Below are 22497 nucleotides of genomic sequence, written 5' to 3'. Positions count from 1 at the left end.
ACCCCTCAAAATATCATAAAATGGACTATAAGGAACAAATGATGTGTCCCTGATGACCTCTTAAACCCATCTCAAATAGGCCTTCCCATCATCACCATTTCAGTCCAACCCTGTGATTTCTCATCCATCCATTCCAGACTCCCCTTCCTGTAAGCTGCCCTGATCCCTTGTACAGCATTTACGTCAGCCTGAAAATGCCTCTTCCTACCTTCACTCATCTTAACTCCTATGAAACTTCCTTAGGGAAACTTTCCATGATGTCCGTCCCTCAAAGAGTAGTTCCCTGTACTTTTCCTCCATGACCAATATCAAAATTTATAATAATATATTTGTGTGACTATTTGTTTAATTGTGTATTCCCTTACTATAATATCTGCTTCTATTTACTCATTGCACTAATACTTAGGACAGTAGCTGGCACATAATACATATTCAATGATTGTTTATGAAATGAATTAAGGAATAATTCAATAGAGAAGAATAAAGGGGAGGAATGGAGGGAAGGATGAGAAAGAGAGCAGGAGTGACTTTTAATAAAAAATTCACCAAGAGCTTAGAAAGTTCCATTTTAGGTTTAACTGTTAGCTTGGATAATTGTGGGTTGATAGGAAACATACTAGGTCATAGAGAGCACAGTCACACTCTGATCTGCTGCTGCTAAGTTGCTTCAGTCGTGTCCAACTCTGTGTGACCCCATAGATGCCAGCCCACCAGGCTCCGCCATCCCTGGGATTCTCCAGGCAAGAACAGGGGAGTGGGTTGCCATTTCCTTCTCCAATGCATGAAAGTGAAAAGTGAAAGTGAAGTCACTCAGTAATATCCAACTCTAGCGACCCCATGGACTGCAGCCCACCAGGCTCCTCCATCCATGGGATTTTCCAGGCAAGAGTACTTAAGTAGGGTGCCATTGCCTTCTATAGAAAGACCTAAAGCATGATTGCCATAATGTTTATGTGTATGCATTTGTGTTTCTAAGAAAGTGAAGAAGGAAATGATCAGCAGGAAAGTGGCTGAAGGAGATACCAACAAAATGTTACTCCTCTTAAATTATTTAGGATAACAGTCAAGGCAATTATTGTGGTTTATTTATTTATTATCTTTTTTGCTGATGTCTTCTTAAAAGACATGAAATCCTAAAATTCAGGGTGAAGCTAGCAGGCCAAATATAATTATGAGAGTGTGAGAATGCAAAAGCAGAGCCTCCCCCCCCCAAAAAAAATGCCAATGCAATGCGGTAGAGCACTTCATTTGATTGTGTGATTATAACAGTGGTATAATTTGGCTCCCATTAAGAGTTTTCTGAAACTGGGATACATTTTCTAAAACACTCTTAATCCACTTCAACTACAACCTACACCATGAATTTAATGTCACCAACAATTCATACTATTGTATGAGGACAGGGAATAATCCATATTTATAAGTTTTAGAGACAAGATTTGCATTCCCAGTTTGGTTTCCCTCATGCTCGTCTGGCTGTATTTTTTGTGTGGGAATATATGCGAGGTTGATTTATGAGCACTTGCATAAGCTTTATAGAACAAGGTAAGAATCCTAGGAATTGAAGAAACCATCATAAATACAAATACCAATGTCCATGGTCCAGCTTACTGCCAACTTTCTGCCATAGATACAGGATTCAGTGACACAACAGGGCCTACATCTAAGATCTGGGAGAAGTGCAATCTCAGATAAAACTAGTGTGTCTAGGTTTGGGATGCCTTGAATAAAGCAACAGATGGACAAATATCTCCTCAGGACCAGGCAAGACAATAGAGAAAGCAAAGTAATGGCTCTCAAGTATCTGTGATATAAATGGGGAGATAAGAGGTAACTCATGATAAAATAGTAACTAACACACAGCAACATGTATGAAGTACCAGGGGAGGAGCAAAATGAAAAATTGCCACAGTTCAAGAGAAGGATGATATTTATAGACATTTTTTGGTGTTTCCCCACCCCCACCCCCCATAGAGTAGGTAGAATTTAACCTAGCTCCCAACAGGATCCAGAGAGGCAGGGAAGAATTTTCAAGAGAAATCCAAGATGAGTGACAACCCCAAATGCTTGCAATTCTTTATAAAGTGCCCCCTTCTCTCAAGACAAAAAAAATCATCCTGTCATATAAACTAGGGGGTTGTTTTGTATGTTAGAGACATTTTCTGCTATATTAGGTTTTGAAACTGTATTTTTCCACTTATCTTAGAGCATCTCTTTTGGAGGGCGGGGAGAAAGCATCAGCAGGTTAATTTCTACCTTCACAGAGTTTTTTTTTGTTTTTTGTTTTTGTTTTTTTGCTGTTTATAGTTTAAAACAAAACTACTGAAGTACGGAACAAAATTGTGGAAGTCAGGAATACATATCATGAAACTGATGTTAATTTTTTTTAAGCTGTACTATGTATTACAATTCCCACTGATTATTTTATTAAGTTCAGACATCAGAATAGATTTGCTGACACAGATTTTTTCATCTTCAGAGAGGAAAGTTATTATTTTATTATTTATCATTTTTATGCTTAAGGCTGCTCACTGGTGTTTAATCAGCAGGCATAATCTATTTAGTTTGATAGATATGCATAGAAAAGTTGAAGTGATGTGCCTAAAGCTAAACTGCAAATAAGTATCCCATTCCAGAATTAGAATTCTCAGTCCTTTTTACTTAGTTGAATATTTGATATTTGAACTATGATACTTTCCACCAATAAGCCAACAATTCTAATAATGTGCAAAGGCTTCTCTCTCCTTCTTGTTCTGATAGAGTTTATACATTTTTGAGCACTTCAGTTTAATTGCATATCAAATATAGATTAATGTGGCAACAGAAATAATTATTGGAAAATGACTAATAGAGCATTTTAAAATGCTCAATTCTCTAAGCTCATTTCAGCTGTATATTGAATGGTGATACACGAGTGACAAGCTATGGACTCTGCAGAAAAAGATCAGAAGATATGATGGAGTGTTTCAATCAGGAAAAATGTTACAATCTTCCATTTCATTTATTGAGAACTTATTATTTCAGGAAATACAAATGTATTATCTCCACAGCTAACAACTAAATTTTAAGGCAGGGATTATTATATCCATTTAACAGACACCAATATTGTAGCTCAGAAAGGTTAATTAAGGGCAATCAATTAACTGCCCAAGATGCCCACCTAGTAAGTGATGGAGATTGAACCTTTTTCCCTATCCTCAGTGGGAATACCTGGTTCTTGACCTCAGGCCCTCATCATCTCTCACTTTCCATTTTACTGTATTCTCATAACCTTATTTCCTATAAGAAATACAGTTATTTCTGCTTCTCCATCTGCATTGTTTGGTACTGCCATTTTGAGTAGTTTCAGTCCCCCACCATGTCACCAGAGGTCTCTGCCTCTGCCTAGAATGGCCTTTCTGCTTTTTTCCTAAGAGTTCTTATTCATTCAAGTCTCACCTCACAAGTCTTCTCTTTTTGGCCTTTCCTGATCCTAGCCTAACAAAGCTGACTGTGCCCTTCTCTGAGGTCCGTAAATAACCCTGTTAAAGGCTGAGCTTACTCATTTGTATGTTTATATACATGGAGGCCTCTTAGAGACTGGGAGTTTCTTGAAAACAGGAACCAGGCCTCAATTATCTTTGAATTACCAGTGTCTAGCACAATTCCTGAAACCGAATTAATATTCAATAATAGAATACTTATATCATTTTGGATAGAAGCTTAAGCCCGATCCAAAGTGATTGCAAATGACATGGAGCATGTTGATCCTTTGCCCATTATAATGTAATTGAGGTTGCAGTCAGCACTCTTAAGAATCAAAAGGTTTTCTACAATACTACAGAGAAAATTTTTAAAAATTAGAAACCAGAGATTTTTCATGCTACATTTTAGTTAAAAATTAGATCAGTTAGTTTCATTTGGTGTTCATTTCCCTTGTTACATTTATTAATTATCAAATATATTACTTGAACAACTGCTTGCTCCCCATAGTCCATCTGGGCTCTCTTCTCAATAATGCATTGAAGTCATAAGTACTAGATTTATTGCCTCGGCGATTTCCACAGCACAAAGTATGAATTCAGTACAGCACTGAGCAGAAGGGAGAGCTAATGGGTAAGGCAGAAAATGCTTAATCAATATCACTTGTGGCATAAGTTTAAAACCCTAAATCCCCAAGCAGATTTTGCAAAGGGCTACATTCAAGGCCCAAGTCTCTAGAAATGCATTTACTGTACCACGAAGTTAAGAATCATTTTCTTTCCTCCCAAATTCTTGATTACTCCACAGGCCTCTTAAGGATACACTGAGTCTATGAACAACAATTCAGTCAGCCCACAGGAGAAGAGATCCCTGAAAGAATGATGTAGGAATATATTATTATTTCCAGAAAAGGCCTTTCCTCCCCACATGATTTTTTTAAAGATAAAATATCAATTTTGGATCAGCAGAGAGGAGAAAATTTCAGAATCTTAATGTTGAAAGAGACCTTACAGATAAGACATCAGCCCTGGAACTGGTAGAAGCACCTTCTGACCTAGATAGTCCAGAAGGGATGGACCACAATATCATTGAGTCAAGAGACTGACCAGATTTTGGTGACTAGGAGCCATCTACCTCCTGTATTAACTAAGTGATCATTAAGTAGGAATTTAACCGGAAAGTTGAATTAGGCAGGCATTTCTGATATAGTCGTGCATTATGACAGAAGCCCCCTGTGTGTTCTGACAATAAAGCAAGTGTGCCCCGAAGGATCAAGAGGGGCGAGTGTGATCAGGGACCCACTTAGCATTCTGATACAAAGACTTCTGCATTATTAAACTTCTGGCACTCTGAATCCCTTTAAATACCCACAGGAACTATCTAATTTATTAGGAGAAAAGTCTTTTGTCAAAACCATATTGCTAATGTCTTCAGGTAGAAAGAAAGGGTCTAAAGCGTAGCCCCAGTACCATGACACAAATATAAGCTACACAGTTCCCTTCTCATTAAGCACACAGTGAGAAATAAATAATCAACATAATGATTAGCAAACTGGTTCAATAAATTCTTCAGTGTTGTTTCATGGGCCTACCATCTAGGAAATGTTGTCTCAGTGCTAAAACTATGGTTTTATTTTTCCTGTTATTCCCATCCCCTAGACAGAATGATCCCATCCCATTATGTTGTTTTTTATTGCCTACATCAACACATTTCAACAAAGTTCTTGGAAATTCATTTGAATTATATGTGAAATGTTCTTATTTTCTAGAATTTTTCTGTATTTAATTTGTATTTTTAATTTCTCCTTCAGAAGAAGCTAAGAAAACCTGTATTATTCAGATATTGGACAGTGATTATAGCTCAACAAGACCTTAGTACATTTATTAAGAAACTACAGAGTCTTTGTCCTACTCTGTCACTTTAGTATGCCTCAACTTTATGTCCTGTAATAAAAAATTATAAAATCATTAAAATAAACAAATAAGCCATTCAAAATACATTAGTTCTCCCCAAAGGCACTTAGCATGATTCCCATTATATTATTTTGAGAGTTTGATTTACTTTTAAAAGCCATAAATATTTTATTAAATTGTAAGCAATTGAAGCAAATAAAAAAGCATATAAGAAAAGAATTAAAATAAAAGGTAAGAAAATCTAATGAGTTCTCTATTCAGTTCATTTTAGTTGCTCAGTCATGTCTGGCAATTTGTAACCCCATGGACTGCAGCATGCCAGGCTTCCCTGTCCATCACAAAATCTGGGAGCTTGCTCAGCTCATGTCCTTCAAGTCCGTGGTGACATCCAACCATCTCATCCTCTGTTGCCCGCTTCTCCTCCTCCCTTCAATCTTTCCCAGCAACAGGGTCTTTGCCAATGAATTAGTTCTTCTTATCATGTGGCTAAAGTACTGGGGCTTCAGCTTCAGCATCAGTCCTTCCAATGAATACTCAGCCTTGATTTCCTTTCTGATTGAATGGTTTGATCTCCCTGCAGTCCAAGGAACTTTCAAGAGTCTTCTCCAACATCATAGTTCAAAAGCATCAATTCTTCAGCACTCAGCATTCTTTATGGTCCAATTCTCACATCTATACATGACTATTGGAAAAATCATAGCTTTGACTAGTCAGACCTTTGTTGGCAAAGTAATGTCTCTGCTTTTTAATATACTATCTGGGTTGTCACAGCTTATCTTCCAAGGAGTAAGTGTCTTTTAATTTCATGACTGTAGTTACCATCTGCAGTGATTTTGGAACCCAAGAAAATAAAGTCTGTCACTGTTTCTATTATTTCCCCATGGAACTGGATGCCATGATCTTAGTTTTTTGAATGTTGAGTTTTAAACCAGCTTTTTCACTCCCCTCTTTCACTTTCATTGCATGTTCTTTAGTTCCTGTTACCTTTCTGTCATAAGGGTGGTGTCATCTGCATATCTGAGGTTATTGATATTTCTTCCAGTAATCTTGACCCCAGCTTATGATTAATCCAGCCTGGTATTTTGCATGATGTACTATGTATATAAGTTAAAATAGCGGGGTGACAATATACAGCCTTGACGTGCTCCTTCTCCAATTTTGAACCAGTCCATTGCTCCATGTCTGGTTCTAACTGCTGCTTCTTGACCTGCATACAGACTTCTCAGGAGGCAGATCAGGTGGTCTGGTATTCCCATCTCTTGAAGAATTTTCCACAGTTTGTTGTGATCCATACAGTCAAAGGCTTTGGCATAGTCAATAAAGCAGAAATAGAAGTTTTTCTGGAACTGTTGCTTTTTCTATGAGCCAACGGATGTTGGCAATTTGATCTCTGGTTCCCCTGACTTTTCTAAATCCAGTTTGTACATCTGGAAGTTCTCAATTCATGTTTTGGTAAAGCCTCACTTGGAGAATTTTGAGCATTGCTTTGCTAGCATGTGTGAGATAAGCACAATTGTGCAGTAGTTTGAACATTCTTTGGCATTGCCTTTCTTTGGGACTGGAATGAAAACTGACCTTTTCCAGTCCTGTGGCCATTGGCCTGTGCTGGGTTTTCCAAATTTGCTGGCATATTGAGTGCAGCACTTTCACAGCATCATCTTTAGGATTTGAAATAGTTCAACTGAAATCCCATCAGCTCCACTACCTTTGCTCATAGTGATGCTTCCTAAGGCCCATTTGACTTCGTACTCCAGGATGTCTGGCTCTAGGTGAGTGATCACACCATCGTGGTTATCTGGGTCATTACGATCTTTTTTGTATAGTTCTATGTATTCTTGCCACATCTTGTTAATATCTTCTGTTTCTGTTAGGTCCATACTGTTTCTGTCCTTTATTGTGCCCATCTTTGCACGAAATGTTCCCTTGGTATCTCTAACTTTCTTAAAGAGAACTCTAGTCTTTCCCATTCTATTGGTTTCCTCTATTGCTTTGCACTGATCACTTAGGAAGGCTTTCTTATTGTTCCTTGCTATCCTTTGGAACTCTGCATTCAGATGGGTATAGCTCTCCTTTTTTCTCCTTTGCCTTTTGCTACTCTCCTCTTCTCAGATATTTAAGGCCTCCTCAGACAACCATTTTGCCTTTTTGCATTTCTTTTTCTTGGGGATGGTCTTAATCACTGCCTCCTGTACAATGTGGTGAACCTCTGTCCATAGTTCTTCAGGCACTTTGTCTATCAAATCTAATTCCTTGAATCTATTTGCCATTTCTACTATATAATTGTAAGGGATTTGATTTAGGTCATACCTGAATGGTCTAGTGGTTTTCCTTACTTTCTTCTGTTTAAGTCTGAATTTTGTAATGAGTTCATGATCTGAGCCACAGTCAGCTCCAGGTCTAGTTTTTGCTTACTGTATAGAGCTTCTCCATCTTTGACTGCAAAGAATATAATCAATCTGATTTTGGTACTGACCATCTGGTGATGTCCATGTGTAGAGTACCCTGTGATGAAAAGGACATCTTTTTTTGATGTTACTTCTAGAAGGTATGTAGGTCTTTACACAACTGTTCAGCTTCTTTGGCATTAGTGATTAGGACAAAGACATGGATTGCTGTGATATTGAATGGTTTGCCTTGGAAATGAACAAAGATCATTTGTCATTTTTAAAATTGCACCCAAGTACTGCATTTCAGACTCTTTTGTTGACTTGAGGGTTACTCCATTTCTTCTAAGGAATTCTTGCTCACAATATTAGATATAATGGTCATCTGAATTAAATTCCCCCATTCCAGTCCATTTTAGTTCACTGATTTCTAAAATGTCGATGTTCACTCTTGCCATCTCCTGTTTTACCACATCCAATTTGCCTTGAGTCAAGGACCTAACATTCCAGGCTCCTATGCAATATTGTTCTTTACAGCATCAGACTTTACTTGCATCATCATCAGTCACATCCACAACTGGGCATTGTTTTTACTTGGGCTCCACATCTTCATTTTTTCTGGAGTTATTTCTCCACTCTTCTCCAGTAGCATATTGGACACCTACCGACCTGGGGAGTTCGTCTTTCAGTGTCCTATCCTTTTGTCTTTTCATATTAGGATGGAATATAATCATTTTCCAAGGTCATGTCAGTTCAAAGAAGAGTTGCCTCATTTTGGCAAGACTTCTCAGGGAGTGGATATAATCAGGGGCTCTAGGTTCTAATGCTTCCTTATAAACAAGCATCTGTACTCACAGCTAGTATCATTTACCAATTTTCCTAGTTATGATAATAGAAGCCCAGAGATGGTAGACAATCTATTCTCACATCTATTGCTCCTTGAATTAGCCTCAAATGTGTGGCACAATTCTGTGCATGGAGTGAGAATTTCACAAATCCAAGGTAGGAAGGGTAATAGAAAGAAAATACCAAAGATGTTCCTATTAGGAAAAAGTCACTAAGCATTACATAACACACATACACACACAGAACTCCTTCCTTATTTACCCTTGGTTTTGCTTTCTGTGGTTTTGGTTACCTGTGGTCCATCATGACACAAAAATATTACATGAAAAATTCTAAAAAGAGGCATTTAGTATGTTTTAATTTGTGTGCCATTCTGAGTAGTGTGATGAAATCTCTTGCCCTCCATCTCAGGACCACCAGAAATGCAAATCATCTCTTAATCCAGCATTTCCACACTGTACATGTTACCTTCCCATTAGTCACTTAGCAGCCATCTCCATTAACTGATCAGCTTTAGAAGTATCCCAGTGTGTGTGTGCAAGTAACACTTATTTAACTTAATATTGCCCTCAAAGCACAAAAGGAGTGATGCTGGCAATTTGGGTAGTCTCTTACTATGCTTAAATTTATAATTAAACTTTATCTTAGATATGTATGTACAGTAAAAAACAAACAAACAAACAAACAGTATATATTGGATTCAGTACCATCTATGGTTTCAGGCATATACTGAATGCCTGGTTCTAAGACACACACAGGTCTTAGAATACCCTGTGGATAAGGCAGGTCTAGTATATATATATACTTTTATACATAATATGCCTATAGTATATAACGTAAACTAATTTTTATTATAAATTATACTACATTATATACTATACTTATATATTTTATATAGTATAGCATGTTCATTATCCCATATAATATCAGAAACCCATTAAGAGATTTTAAAACTAAATTTGAGGGGAGAGAATCAGATATTAAGTGTGTGTATTTGTTAGTTGCTTCATTATATCCTACTCTGTGACCCCATGGACTGTAGCCACCAGGCTCCTTTGTCCATAGTATTCTCCAGGCAAGAAAACTGGAGTGGGTTGTCATTACCTTCTCAAGGGTATCTTCCCCACCCAGGAATCAAACCCCAGTCTCCTGCATGGGCAGGTGGATTCTTTATCATCTGAGCCACCAGGGAAGCCCTATTAGGAGTATATTCATTGAAAATTTAATTTATAATTCTACTCTAAGTTTCATTCAAGTGACATCTTCCTTAGTAACCTTGAGAAAATAAAAATCATTTTGACCCCCTAGATTAGATTTTCTAACCTTTACATTATATTTCTTTAATCATACATTTCTGAAAAATTTGTAACCTGTTCTTCATTTTGAATCTTGACACTTTGATTATAGATACTACAATACTTTCATAGGGCTTCCCTGGTAGCTCAGTTGGTAAAGAACCTGCCTGCAGTGCAGGAGACACAGGTTAAATCCCTGGGTAAGGAAGACTACAATACTTTCATAATAGATACTTAAATAATACGAAAATGATGAACTGCTAATAACATTCATAATGATAATAGGTTAAACTTTTCATGCAAAAGCCCATATCCCATAGGGAATCTATCTGGAGTACATATCTATACATAAGTTTCATCCTTTTCTTCATCACTGATCTTATATCATTCAGATTCTAGATTAGCAATATAAATAAATAAGACACCAATAATAAAACTCTTACATAAAACGCCCTCATGTTGTTTTATATTTATGCCTTTATTGCTGAATGTCCAGCTGTGTTAAAAGAAGCTAAAGTATATTCTCTCATTACAGTATCTTGATGATAGTAAAGACTGTTATGCAACCTCAGGCTTGAGTTTTACTGTGCAAATATGGCCTAAAATATTTTTACTTTTTTATTGCATTTGATATCTATTTTGTACCTTGAATTGAAACCAAATCATTAAACTCTTAATAAAATAAAGTGGACCATTAAGAAATAACATCTCACATTTTCTCTTTATGTAGCTTATTTTTAATTAGTTTAATCAAACTCATGGTTGAAAACATATCATCTGCACATATGCATAGCTGATAACACTGATCAAAGACACAACCATTATTAACTTGTTCATTATTACTAAGAAACTAGTGTCAGATATACTACATCCTATGAACTAAAGTAACAAATAGAGAACCCTAGAAAATGACAGTTTGTAAATGCTAGGTATAGCTGTGCAAAAAACAGATACTAAAGTGAGACAACATAAGTAAAACACTGAGAAGAGCTAGATACTCCCCAACCCCAACATTACTTCCAGTCAGTCCAATGATAGTCACCACTCACAGAATCTATACATATTAACACAGCTTAGAAGCTGATCTTTATTTAAATGTCATCAAGAAGTGTTTTGTTGTTGTTGTTTAGTCACTAAGTCAATGTCCATTTCTTTTGCAACCCCAAGGACTGTATATTGTCAGGCTCCTTTGTCCATGGAATTTCCCAGACAAGAATACTAGAGTGGGTTCGGTCACTCAGTCGTGTCCAACTCCGCTATACCATGTACCACAGCATGACAGGCTTCCCTGTCCTTCGCTATCTTCAGGAGTTTGCTCAAACTCCTGTCCAATGAGTCAGGGATGCCATCCAACCATCTATGCTTTTGTCACCCCCTTCTCCTCCTGCCCTCCAATCTTTCCCAGCATCAGAGTCTTTTCCAGTGAGTCAGCTCTTTGCATCAGGTGGCCAAAGTATTGGTGCTTCAGCTTCCATATCAGTCCTTCCAATGAATATTCAGGGATGATTTTCTTTAAGATTCACTGATTTGATCTCCTTGCTATCCAAGGAACTCTGAAGTGTCTTCTCCAGCACCACAGTTCACTTTTGAACTGTGTCAATTCTTAAACACTCGGCCTTCTTTATGGTCCAACTCATACATATGTACGTGGCTACTGGAAAAACGATAGCCTTGACTAGATGGACCTTTGTTGGCCAAGTGATGTCTCTACTTTTTAATACACTGTCTAGGTTTGTCATAGCTATGCTTCCAAGGAGCAAGAGTGTTTTCATTTCAAGGCTGCAGTCACTGTTTACAGTGATTTTGGAACCCAAGAAAATGAAGTCTATCAGTGTTTCCATTTTTTTTTCCATCTATTTGCCAAGATGATGGGACTGGTTGCCATGATCTTCATTTTTTAAATGCTGAATTTTAGTCAGCTTTTTCATTCTCCTCTTTCACCTTCATCAAGAAGCTCTTGAGTTCCTCTTCACTTTCTACCATAAGGGTGGTGTCATCCACATATCTGAGACTACTAATATTTTTCCAACCAATCTTGATTCCACCTTGTGATTCATCCAGCCTGGCAACTCTCATGATATACTCTGCATATAAGTTAAATAAGCAGGGTGACAATATACAGCCTTGACATACTACTTTCCCGTTTTGAACCATTCCATTGTTCCATGTCTGGTTCTAACTATTTCTTCTTGACCTGCATACAGGTTTCTCAGGAGGCAGGTAAGGTCATCTGGTATCCCCATCTCTTGAAGAATTTTCCAGTTTGCTGTATTCCACACAGTCTAAGGCTTTAGTGTAGCCAATGAAGCAGAAGTAGATGCTTTTCTGGAATTCTCTTGCTTTTTCTATGATCCAACAGATGTTGGCAATTTGATTTCTCATTCCTCTGCCTTTTCTAAATCCAGCTTGTTGATTTAGAAGTCCTCTGTTCACTGTTGAAAACTAGCATGAAGGATTTTGAGCATTACCTTGCTAGCATGTGAAATGAGTGTAATTGTGTGGTAGTTTGAACATTCTTCGGCATTGTCCTTCTTTGGGATTGGAATGAAAACTGACCTTTTCCAGTCCTGTGGCCACTACTGAGTTTTCCAAATTTGCTGGTATGTTGTGTGCAGCACTTTAACAGCATCATATTTTAAGATTGGATATAGCTCAGCTAGAACTCCACTAGCTTATAGTAATGCTTCCTAAGGCCCACTTGACTTCACATTCTAGGATGTCTGGCTACAGGTGAGTGTCTACACTATCGTGGCTATTCAGGCTATTTAGACTTTTTTTGTACATTTCTTCTGTGTATTCTTGCCACCTCTTCTTAATCTCTTCTGCTTCTGTTAAGTCCTTACTGTTTCTGTCCTTTATTGATAATGTCAAGAACAATATTGCATAGGAACCTTAAATGTAAGGACTATGAATCAAGGCAAATTGGATGTGCTCAAATAGGAGATGGCAAGAGTTAACACTGACATTTTAGAAATCAGTGAACTAAAATGGATGGGAATGGGTGAATTTAATTCTGATGACCATTATATCTACTACTATGGGCAAAAATCCCTTACAATAAATGGAGTAGCCCTCATACTCAACAAAAGAGTCTGAAATGCAGTACTTGGATGCAATCTCAAAAACGACAGAATGATCTCGGTTCTTTTCAAGGCAAACCATTCAAAATCACCGTAATCCAAGTCTATGCCCCAACCACTAATGTCGAAAAAGCTGAAGTTGAACAGTTCTATGAAGACCTACAAGACCTCCTAGAAGTAACACCAAAAAAAGATGTTCTTTTCATCATAGGGGACTAGAATATAAAAGTAGGAAGTCAAGTGATACGTGAAGTAACAGGCAAGTTTGGCCTTGGAGTACAAAATGAAGCAGGGCAAAGGCTAACAGAGTTTTGCCAAGAGAATGCATTCATCATAGCAAACAACACAACAACTCTTCCAACAACACAAGAGATGACTCTACACATGGACATCACCAGATGGTCAATATTGAAATTAGAATGACTATATTCTTTATAGTCAAACATAGAGAAGCTCTAAACAGTCTGCAAAAACAAGACCTGGAGCTGACTGTGGCTCAGATTATGAGCTCCTTATTGCAAAATTCAGACTTAAAGAAAGTAGGGAAAACCACTAGACCATTCAGGTATGACCAAAATCAAATTCATTTTAATTATACAGTGGAAGTGACAAATAGATTGAAGGGATTAGAGCTGATAGAGTCCCTAAAGAACTATGGAAGGGGGTTCACAACATTGTACCCAAGCCATCCCCAAGAAAAAGACACACAACAAGACAAAACGGTTGTCTGAGGAGGCCTTACAAATAGCTGAGAAAAAAAGAGAAGGTAAAGGAGAAAGGGAAAGATATAACCATCTGAATGCAGAGTTACAAAGAATAGCAAGAAGAGATAAGAAAACCTTTTAACTGAACAGTGCAAAAAAAAAAAAAAAGGGAAAACTGAAGTAGGTAACCAGGTAATCTTCCCCACTTAGGGATCAAACCTGCATCTCCTGCATTGGCAGGTGGACTCTTTACCAGTAAGCCCCCTGGAAAGACCAAGAATTTTTTTACTGCACTATAATAAAAGCTATATTGTCAGTACTTACCTTTTTTAATGTTCCTAACATTTATGTCATATGAATTCAAAAAGAGAACAATGAATATTACATTAATAGTACATTATAATTATTCTAAATCATTAATAATAAACTAGATATACATATTAGCTCATTCTTATCTGAAGATCTGATTTCACCCTACAAACATTAACTTTGTGAGAAGCAATTCTTTTCCCTGCCAGTGTTTCCACTAACAAGAACTTTCAAATTTTTACTAATAAACAGTGTGTATAACCCCTGTGATGTCTTTATTCTCTATCAAATTTACATTCATGATTGCTAGATAATGCTAAGATAAATTAAATAATAGCTATACACACACACACACACACACACATATATATATGTCATATATATATATGACTGGCCAGGTCAGCTCAAAAATGGTATCTATGCAAAGCTCACAGCAAAGGCAGGTATTTCCTTCAACTTCCTCCATACATGTCTAGGAAAACAGGAGTGTTCTACAACTGCTTGATTTTGAAGTCAGAGAGTTGGTTTTGTTCTTTCAGGATCCCAAGAGTACTCAATAATGGATGGATGGATGGATGGATGAATAGATGGATGGATGAATAGATGGATGGAACAATACCTATTGATACTTATGTGCATATATTCAAGAAATTAAATTCTGAATGTCATAGAAATTCAATTCTGAATAAATTCATAGCAGAATCTCATTCCTACAGAATCAAATTCATCTGAGGAATTTTCATCAAATAAATATTTGAACTAAATCTCCAAGTACAGGATTTTTATGCAGTTGGGCAGATGTATATACAGTATTGAGCTTCCTCGGTGACTCAAATGGCAAAGAATCCCCCTGCAATGCAGAAGACCAGGGTTTGATCCCTGGGTTGGGAAGTTCCTCTGGAGAAGGGAATGACTACCCATTCCAGTATTCTTGCCTGAAGAATTCCATAGGCAGATGAGCCTGGTAGGCTACAGTCTATGGGGTTGCAAGAGTCAGATACGACTCACTAACTAACCATATACAGTATCATCTCATTTAGTTTGAAGGTAGTTTCAACCAAAATCTGAATTAATTTAATAATAAAGTTGAAGAGAAGTTATAGCATCATTTGAAAGCCTATTTATTTGGAAGACAGCTACAAGGAATGTAATCCTGAGGTACTGTCCTCTAGGTTCCAGACAGAAATAAAAAAGAACCCCTAAGAAAGTTGGAATATCAAGGTCCTACCAATGCAGGACAACTCACTAGATCAGGTATATAACAAACAGAGAGCCTGTTTTGTGAAGAATGCCAAAATGACAGTAAGCTGGTGAGGAAGAAAAAGCCATAGGATGTTAGAAATCATGACAGAAAACCAAATGTAATGCCAGTGGTCAGGGAAATCCTACTTAGAACCTCTCTATGAGGCTAAGTGCACTGCCAGTCATTCATAGAGTTCATCAGTTACTTGTAGCAATACTAAACACTGTTATTTGTTTGCTTTGTAGTGTTTATTATAATTGGTGATTTTCATTCTCACATATATATACAAATCTAGATTTAAAATACCAATTGCTGTATCATTACGATAAGATCCTCAAGTGAACTGCTATAATGACAATTTCCAGAAAAAAGAAAAAGCGTGAGATTGTTTTCAAACTGATTAGCAACTGTACCTCATGGCACAACCATATGAAAAAAACACATTTGGAAACATAGGAGCAAGATTAGTGGGGCCTTTGAGCCATAGTCTCAATTTGGATTCCATTCACTTTACCTGGCAACAGAGCCAACTTAGCAGGCATCAGGCTGTGCAGAAGATTTTCATGTAAATGAAAACAGTTTGGGGCATTTTGCTTTCCCTCAGTAAAAGTGAAATATCACTTTTCACTGGCACTACAAAAATAAAACAGAGGTTAATATAGAAGGATCCAGGGCAGAGTCCATTACCAGGAGAACTAATTTGGCAGGTGCAACAACCTCTTGGAGATCATGGTCCATGATTCTAGTGAGTACTAACAAGTGAAACATGCAGGTGTAGAAGGTATTAAAGGACAAAGCACAGATATAACATTCTGAAATTTATAGGAGTAAAATCACCAAATTAAGAAAAATCACTGTATTTTCAATATTGTTTTTTATCATTCTATATATATTCAAATTTAAACTAATCCTTTATATATATTTAAACTAATATCTTTATATAATTCTTTAAAGAGCTCAACAGCATTGAGATCTTTAAATAAAATTAATAAAAAACTTTTAAATAATTGAAATAACAAATGAAGAAGTTCCCAAACATTATAATGCAGCTCTATGTGACTCATTATTAGTGTGGAGTTTTGAAATTCATTTTAGCCCTATACCTCTATCCTAGAATCATAATGACCTGGCCTTGACATCATAAGACTTTAACAGATTATCTCAGTCATACAGTTCCCATAAAACCCAGTCATCCAGGGATGAATATTTTTAAATTCTTCCCAGACTGTGCCCATTACTCTATTACTTAATATATTCATGCATTCATTCATTCAATAAATACATATTTAGTTCTTACTGGGACCACATGAAACAACAAAAGGCAAGGAAAACTGTGATTAGTCATAGATTTTGGCTCAAGGAGGTTATGGTTCTAAGATAAGATAAGATATATGTACAAATAAAGACCACAGAAGACCAAATTTCAAAATATACATATCATAAAAGTGCAGAGGAAGTACCTTGATAATTTAAGGAAGAGAAAGAGCAAGAGTAAATTAATGGGTGAGAGAGATGCCAACTGGGGAGAAGAAAAATGCTCTTCCTATGTGGAGTCTCTTCTCTTTCACTTGCTAAGTGTATGCTAGAAGACTTTATGTTTCATCCAGAAGCCTTGAGGACAAGTACTTGGTGTATCTCCAGCATCTAGCCCAGTATCAGAATCAGCAAAGGCATTCAGCATGTCTTTGTTGAAGTTAATTAATTAATGAATGGATATTTCTATTTGGGTTTTTGGGTACTAGCATTTGAATTTATGAAAATACATTATAACCCCTAGTTATTTCTTGTTGCAAAACTGAAATAAAAACAAATAGTTCTGTAAAAAATAAAATACACTCACAAGTGAAAAAGTCATTTAAATATTTGATACATTTTTAAATTGAATTTTAATGAAAGGATAACTATTAATTTTCAAACATAATTCAATTTTTTTCACTTTGTGAAATCACTCTGCAGGAGTTCACTATAATGTTATTTTCACACAAAAGGCACTAGAAGAATTATTATCCTCCTGCAAATAGTGTTTTCTTTCACATTATTCTCAAGTTATAGACATTTGAAATTTTTCAAAATCATATTGAGCTCCTACTTATTCTATACTTGTAATCTCAAGATAGCAATTGTTAGTTTAGTTGGCAACTTAGATCTTAAGAAAATACTAAAATTTAATATTATGGCATGGGTTATATGTAAGAATTTAAAAGTATAAAAAAACTAGTTTTGTTTTCTAAGTTTAAGGGTAGCATAACATAAATTCAGGCTTTTAATTACTGAAAGTGCTTCTTTAAATAAATTACTAGTAGAATCAAGATAACTAAAATTAATGCTGCAACAGTCTATTGTGCTCACATGAATTAAGCATTAGAATGCTTAAGAGCACCAGAGATAGATTGCTCTTCAAACAAATTTCAAAGTGTAAAGTATATTATCTTTGTGGGAGGGTCTATAAAAATAGCTATTGAATCACTTCTCCAGCAATATTGACTCTGGCCAATAAATCTGGAAAATAGCAAAACTATTTTCAAATAAAGATGACTAGTTTGTTTTGCATTCACAAAGTATAAATAACATAGGAGAATCAGCCAGAGCAGAGTATACACACACACACACACACACACACACATATACACATCCTTATATATGCACACATCTGTCTCCTAGCTCACTCCATCCTTTGCCTTCCTTTCCTCTCCTGCATATTTGTCTGTCTCCCCACTAGTCTATGATTGTGTTAAAATGCAGAAATTATATCTTATTTATATTTATTTCTGAACTTCCCCATTTCTGCACTTCAGCACTTACCTATAACACTTTTCCATACAGATATAAATCAAAACAAGTATCATTTAATATAAAACAAAATAATCAGATTAACTGAGGTTTCTAACTTTTTGAATTTTGTGTTAAGAAAAACTAACATCATTTAATTGAAAAAATTTCTACCAATTTCCAAATCAACACAGATATCTAGCTTTAAAATCCCTAAGTTCAGTTCAGTTCAGTCACTCAGTCGTGTCCGACTCTTTGCGACCCCATGAATCGCAGCACACCAGGCCTCGCTGTCCATCACCAGCTCCCGGAGTTCACTCAGACTCACGTCCATCGATTCAGTGATGCCATCCAGCCATCTCATCCTCTGTCGGCCCCTTCTCCTCCTGCCCCCAATCCCTCCCAGCATCAGAGTCTTTTCCAATGAGTCAACTCTTCACATGACGTGGCCAAAGTACTGGAGTTTCAGCTTTAGCATCATTCCTTCCAAAGAAATCCCAGGGCTGATCTCCTTCAGAATGGACTGGTTGGATCTCCTTGCAGTCCAAGGGACTCTCAAGAGTCTTCTCCAACACCACAGTTCTAACGAATCAATTCTTTGGCACTCAGCCTTCTTCACAGTCCAACTCTCATATCCATACATGACCACTGGAAAACCCATAGCCTTGACTAGACAGACCTTTGTTGGCAAAGTAATGTCTCTACTTTTGAATATGCTATCTAGGTTGGTCATAACTTTCCTTCCAAGGAGTAAGCATCTTTTAATTTCATGGCTGCAGTCGCCATCTGCAGTGATTTTGGAGCCCCAAAAAATAAAGTCTGACACCGTTTCCACTGTTTCCCCATCTATTTCCCATGACGTGATGGGACCAAATGACATGATCTTTGTTTTCTGAATGTTGAGCTTTAAGCCAACATTTTCACTCTCCACTTTCACTTTCATCAAGAGGCTTTTTATTTCCTCTTCACTTTCTGCCATAAGGATGATGTCATCTGCATATCTGAGATTATTGATATTTCTCCCGGCAATCTTGATTCCAGCTTGTGCTTCTTCCAGCTCAGCATTTCTCATGATGTACTCTGCATAGAAGTTAAATAAGCAGGGTGAAAATATACAGCCTTGATGTACTCCTTTTCCTATTTGGAAACAGTATGTTGTTCCATGTCCAGTTCTAACTGTTGCTTCCTGACCTGCATACAGATTTCTCAAGAGGCAGATCAGGTGGTCTGGTATTCCCATCTCTTTCAGAATTTTCCACAGTTTATTGTGATCCATACAGTCAAAGGTTTTGGCATAGTCAATAAAGCAGAAATAGATGTTTTAATGGAACTCTCTTGCTTTTTCCATGATCCAGCGGATATTGGCAATTTGATCTCTGGTTCCTCTGCCTTTTCTAAAACCAGATTGAACATCTGGAAGTTCACGGTTCATATATTGCTGAAGCCTGGCTTGGAGAATTTTGAGCATTACTTTACTAGCGTGTGAGAGGAGTGCAATTGTGCGGTAGTTTGAGCATTCTTTGGCATTGCCTTTCTTTGGGATTGGAATGAAAACTGACCTTTTCCAGTCCTGTGGCCACTGCTGAGTTTTCCAAATTTGCTGGCATATTGAGTGCAGCACTTTCACTGCATCATTTTTCAGGATTTGAAATAGCTCAACTGGAATGCCATCCCCTCCACTAGCTTTGTTCGTAGTGATGCTTTATAAGTCCCACTTGACTTCACATTGCAGGATGTCTGGCTCTAGGTCAGTGATCACACCATCATGACTATCTGGGTCGTGAAGATCTTTTTTGTACAGTTCTTCTGTGTATTCTTGCCACCTCTTCTTAATATCTTCTGCTTCTGTTAGGTGCATACCATTTCTGTCCTTTATCGAGCCCATCCTTTGATATCTCTAATTTTCTAAAATCCCTAAAGGTCTCCCTAACTAATCTTACACATATTTTATCTGGGAATATAACTAAGGATCCTGTCCCAATCCAGAATGTTCTCCAGATTAGACCCTTCCCTTTACACTTGAATTTGCCCAATATGAGCTTAGTAAAAGCAAAGAGCTCTGATTTTGAGTCGTCATCACCATCTACCCACATCATGAATCCCTGATCAACCTCAGGTTTCTTTCCTGAGGACCCAAAGTGTAAAGCAGTATCATAAAGCTAAAGTGTAGCTTAGCAAATCATAGGTGTTTTCCATAAGAAAATTAAGATCCAGTGTTGACAACTGATGTCAATAGTACCAGACACATTATACTATGCTCAACTCTTTAGACTCAAAAGCCAGTGTGATTTAGATAATATGAGGAATAAGCAATAAAGCATATTGGTTAAGAAGTCAGGGAACCACTTCAGCGATTCACCAGGTAAGTGAATTTAACTAATTAAACTATATAAATCTTAGTTTTTTCCAACTGTAAAACAGGAATAATTATATTTATCTTACAACAGCCATGGGAGGCTTAAATAAGATGACCTAAGTCCACCATGTAGCATGGTACCAAGCACACAAGAAAAGCTCAATAAATGATAGTGATAATAATGAGGGGAATTCAGAGACATGTCCAGGCAGGAGTTGACCAATAGATGGAATAAGTGCCACAGCCATGCAGGTGGGTAGGCAGAGAACCACTGTGGAGATCCCAAAGAATAAAGGTAGGACCAGAGGTAACATCTAGGCAGGCTTTGACACTCTCACAGTGAACCAAGCTTCAATGTGACAATTTCTTACACTACATTTCCTTTCATTTTATCAATTGCTTGAATACTTAGAAACCAAAATAGTAATTAGTCATAAAATTTTCAAGATTCAAGCCAGCAGAAAAGATATGTTCTATCAAGTTTCCTAATATTACTCAGATAATACCAATGAAATAATATCAAAGACACAACTTTCTATTTTTACCATATTTAAAGCTACCAGCCTGTACACAAAACTCATGTTTGGTAGCACAGAAACAAATGTTTGGAACTAATCCCCAAACATATATCAAGTTGCACATACTCTAATAAAAACAAAGTCTGTCTGGAAAACTTCCATAAGCTTATGTAAATGAAATCAAAAGTAGGGGCATCAAGATAAGTAAGAATAAAGCTCTTATCAAGCGCATTTTGAAAAAAGTTAAAACACTTTAAATAAATTAAGAAATGTATGCTGCCAAGTCACTTCAGTCATGTCCGACTCTGCGCGACCCCATAGGTGGCAGCCCACCAGGCTCCCCTGTCCCTGGGATTCTCCAGGCAAGAACATTGGAATGGGCTGCCATCTCTTTCTCCAATGCATGAAAGTGAAAAGTGAAAGTGAAGTCGCTCAGTCATGTCCGACTCTTTGTGACCCCATGGACTGCAGCCCACCAGGCTCCTCCGCCCATGGGATTCCCCAGGCAAGAGTACTGGAGTGGGGTGCCATTGCCCTCTCCAAGAAATGTATAAACACTGGTATAATACACATGTATTTATACTCACATATATCTATATGTACATATGAAATAGTGTTTATAAGGAAGCCAATTTCCCATAATAATGTATATTTCAAATCTTATTTCTTTGCAAAGACAGAGTAATGTTGCATACATGATAAAGAAAAAGAAAAAAAAGAAGTATTCACTATTTTCTACATTCTGCTTACATTTAATTAAACAGAAATATAGCTAATCTACAGAAATGAATTTACAAATATTTAGTTCTCTTTATAACTTTACTGATTAGGCATACTATTTATGCAGTCACTAAAATAAACAAGGTAATACTATTTTGAGCAAGATAATGGCAACAGAAATGCGAGAAGTAATGCATGTAAAAGATACATGTCACTCATGTCAGTAAAGTTACTGACAAATAACGGGACATCTGGAACAAGGGACAAGGAAGAGCCAAATGGATTGGCAAAGCTGACTTAACCTGGTGTTCCCCAAAACAGAATAAGGGCCATGGGAAGAAGTCAGGTTGGATCCAGAGCTAATGAGCCCACTCTAAGACAAATTTAGAGACAAATTAGAAAAACACTATTCTGAAAAAATAATGCTTGTTTCTTACTTTATATATTAACAGGTAGAAATAAACTCAGTTGAAAATTTCTTATATTTAGAAGAATAACAAATGTAATATAATAGGCCCCTGAATTATAACATAAAATAAAGAAAAATATGTCTTGATAGTGATAAAGGCTAGGTCTCAAAAAATTAATTCCTTCATGAAGCAAGTCTGTTTTTTCACTGCATGCAAATTATTGAAAAACAAAACCCTGTTAGCTACAAAAAATTTAAGAATCAATCTTTCAACAACCCACAAATGTAGAATACTTGTTAGGTAAGATTGGCCTTATAAAAACGGAAGACTTCCCCTGTGATATATGGGAACAGTGTGAGCATTCTGCTCAATGAAAATCAATAGAAATATTTATAATTACAAAAAACTCTACTCAGAAATAACACTTAACAAGCAAAATTTTCCTATATTTTGCAATTCTAGAGGGAAAAAAACAGCCTTTTTCTATT

The 22497-nt window shown here is 36.8% G+C and overlaps 2 protein-coding genes across 4 annotated transcripts in view; one reads left to right on the top strand and one right to left on the bottom strand.

Annotated features, from left to right (window-relative positions):
• Positions 1–22497, bottom strand: part of CTNNA3 (catenin alpha 3) — a 1912303-nt gene that overhangs the window by 1267942 nt on the left and 621864 nt on the right. The window lies entirely within an intron of this gene.
• The window catches only part of LRRTM3 (leucine rich repeat transmembrane neuronal 3), a 209681-nt gene that overhangs the window by 181265 nt on the left and 5919 nt on the right, over positions 1–22497 (top strand). The gene's annotated exons all lie outside the window — the stretch shown is intronic.

Source organism: Bos grunniens, chromosome 28 (genome assembly GCF_055505025.1).
Source record: "Bos grunniens cultivar Pamir isolate PY7600 chromosome 28, Bosgru_T2T1.0, whole genome shotgun sequence".
NCBI classification, from domain to species: Eukaryota; Metazoa; Chordata; class Mammalia; order Artiodactyla; family Bovidae; genus Bos; species Bos grunniens.
This window is presented reverse-complemented; position numbering and strand designations above follow the sequence as displayed.